This window comes from Montipora capricornis, chromosome 10 (genome assembly GCF_036669925.1).
Source record: "Montipora capricornis isolate CH-2021 chromosome 10, ASM3666992v2, whole genome shotgun sequence".
NCBI lineage: Eukaryota > Metazoa > Cnidaria > Anthozoa > Scleractinia > Acroporidae > Montipora > Montipora capricornis.
Genome location: NC_090892.1, coordinates 19822405 through 19825771, shown reverse-complemented (window position 1 = coordinate 19825771; position 3367 = coordinate 19822405). Strand labels below are relative to the sequence as shown.

Genomic DNA, 3367 nt, shown 5'->3' with positions numbered 1-3367 from the left:
TTCTCCGGCAGAAAGTCAGACGCCTCAAAGGGTCTATTACTGATATGATTCCCTTTTTAAGAGGTTTTTACAGCCGTCCGTGACTTATGCCAAAGAACGAACGACGTTACCGTCCAGTGATATATTTGAGTTTCTTGAAATGGTTTGTGAAGCACGATCATTGAAAATTTCATATGTTAGCTGCTTAAGTTAAAAACGTCGCTTTTATCAGATGTTATGGAAAATATAGATTTAAAGGACTCCTACGGGCTGACTAGAGGGAACACCTGTTTTTTTAACTTTGCAAAGCAGATTTCGGTAACCTGCACTAACGTCGTCAACATGATTCTGTACGTCGAACACAGAAGGTACCCAGCACTGACGGTAATTGAAATTCTAGATCTGCACTTTTTTGTGGCAAATACTGTGATTGGACTCAAATTCGAGATACTTGTACGTGGGTTTACTATTAAAACAGTTGGGGAAAAGACAAACGTCTATAATGAAAATGGGATTGTATGACCTTTTGTAAAAAAGGTTAGTATTTGAGTAAAATATAAAGAAAAAAAGTTTATATTTTTTAAGACCTGATAATAATATTCTTACATATCTTGTGCACTGATCTGTAAAATTAGTTTACCTTTATCAACCACCCCACCGGGGAAGGGGGGAGGGACTTTGCATATGAAGGGGGGGATGCTTGTCGGAAATTCTGAATGAAACCCCTAAAGAAGACCAATCTGGGCTTCACCCAAAATTTTTTGACCCCTAAAACAGACCATATTTTTAACATATGAAATATATTTTTATATTTCTTCGCGTGAAACCCTAACTGAGACCTTCACGGCTACATATGGGCTTAATATGATGGTGTTTTCCAAAGAACACCCTAAGTGAGGCCAAAATCCGAAATTTACACTCTTAAGCGAGACAAATATCATCCCCACCCCTTTCGTATTCGGGTTCGGTTGGGGACCCGAAACACAACACGTATTCTTTTTAAGCAAATACTGCCAACTTTAATATTTCAAGCCGTTACCAGACTGGTTGGACGATACAACCACTACAGCTCAAAACTTTTATATAAGGTAACTGATATTTCAAGCTTAAATGAGGAGGTTGAATCGTGTCCTACATTTGATTTATATCGAAATTAGTCTTTTCATGAAAAACGTGAAATTTATTCTTAATACTTTTTGCTGTAGAATGAAAGAAAAGTCGAATTTTTAAATAGCCGCGAACGTCCAGGCTTCAGGCGAAGAGTCTTGAAAGAACAAGTTCCAGGAAAATACAAGATATATGACTGTCTACTAAAGACATCAAGCACCGCAAGGAGATTGGAAAGATACAACAGAGTAAGAGTTTAAGGAATCAATTCACACAATAACAACAACTACCTTTTTGCATGAAAAAACTAAGCTAAGCCTTTCGGGGGGAAAATACTCGATAAAAGACTTAGTGGATCCTTTGTTTGTTTGTTTTTTCTCGAATTTATTTGTTATTTGGTTCTATATTTATTCCTTATTCTGGTGACTTCAACGGATAAGGAAAGAAACCTCCAAGCCTAACATGCATTCACGCTGACCTAATCAAATTCAAATTCATCACTGCGCACATGATATTCACAGTAGATCTTGATCCTTAAGATCCAAATTACTCTGGAAGTTGCTGATGAGCAAGATAATACAAAGATTTAGCCAAATATAAAAGCGGAGCTCCCATGTTATTTATTCTTACATTAAATTAACCTGGCTTGAGCCTGCGATTTAATCAAAAAAATCAGTACCTGGTCAGCGGTGTACTTTAAAAAAAAACAGCTGAATTCGATGCTTTAAACTTGAGCCAGCGATATACTCTCGGGGGAGAAAAGTCCTGGAGGCGAGTTTGACTTGATGAGTGTTTATTTTCGGGTTATTTTTTGGGTTGTACTATGGGCCGTGTTGGTGGAACAAATCGACAAAGTTGATCAATTACCCAGAGTGAGACCAATAAGCCGATTTTTCACTTTACGCCACACGGGTCCCGGAAGTAGCTTGGTATGAACATTAGGAGTGGTGCAATTTCCAGTAAAATACTCGTGTCTATATAATAAACGGTTGTAACAACAGGCTTAAAAAGCAACTTTTAGACCAAAAGTTGCTTTTTAGTTTTGGTCCAAAGTTGGATCCCTTCGCCCTCATGACCAATGACAGTTTTTATTTTCCGCATTCAAGAAAATTCCTAATGAATTTCTTTGTTTTGTAAGCTGTGGACACCCTGATACTGCGTATTTGCTCTTTCAGACTCTGAAAAGTTTTAGAAAAGCATCAATTGAAGTAATAGTTGTCTGACAAAGTCAGTTGAAATGATCCAAGTATGGGCTATATAAGCCTAAACTTATGAACAAGAAAAAGCAGCGTGTTACAAAGTGAGAGCGTAACAAGGCCCCCTGCAATAAGCTCGTAAATTAAGCTCGTAAATGAAAGGTACATGTAAAACAAAGGCCAAGAAGTTAGAGATAAAGAAACAAGAAACAAGAGCACGATAAAGATAAGGGTGTCTGTTCGTTAGGTTATTCTTCTTGTACTGATATTCTCTTCGTCATGCTTTTTGGTCATATCTCGAATAGAAACCTAAACAATCCATAGTTTGTCAAAAAAACCACTCTGCAAGGGCAGCTCAATAAGCAAGGCGAATTGACTTCGTTTGGGTGGGAATAAAACCATTAGTGGACGACGATCGATCACTTGTTCGCGCATGGAAAGGCATTCTGTGCTTTACGTAACCTGTTTTCGCACTTTAGACGTCAATTTCTCAAGCTAGTTTCCACAGTTTAATTTCCGACAATAGAGAATCGCTTTGAGTTCCACATGTTGCCCTCTAATAATTCAAAGTTCAAGTTTATTGATTCTTACCTTTTTTTTTCTAATCGGCGAAACACGGAGCGAGTCAAACACCCTAGAGGTCCAAGGGTGTGAAATTGCTTTTGACGGTCGGGTAGGTGGGTACTCCTTTTTTCCCCTCTTCCAACACTTGATTTGATTTTCTTCGATTTAATGCGTCTCTTAATTATTGTGGTCAGCTAGACAAGATTGAGCCTTAAAGGGAACCTCCACTAAGACAAGAAAATAACTTCAAACCACAAAACATAATTCTTACAATAAAAATTGTCCGAACTTTTTCCAATGAAAGCGTCACAGTGTATCCAAAATAAATGAATTTCAAAACCGCTAGTTTTGGTTTTCAAATTTTCCGAGCACCTCCGTCTTGAATAATTAGGGCGTGTCATGGTTGCCCTATTGTCTCAAAACAAAAAGTGTTTGTGTGAAAAAAATAAGGGCAAACGTAAAACGTTTGAATTATTCAAGATGGCGGCGCGCGGGAAATTTGAAAGTGGTGAATAATTGAT

At 37.8% G+C, this 3367-nt stretch overlaps 1 protein-coding gene across 1 annotated transcript in view; it reads left to right on the top strand.

The window, feature by feature from the left end:
- Positions 1–486, top strand: part of LOC138018367 (uncharacterized) — a 20606-nt gene extending 20120 nt beyond the window's left edge. Inside the window, exon 5 of the mRNA XM_068864987.1 lies at positions 1–486. This exon is cut by the window's left edge and continues 1146 nt beyond it. The gene's annotated coding sequence lies outside the window, so the exon portion shown is untranslated.
- Positions 487–3367: the final 2881 nt, after the last annotated feature.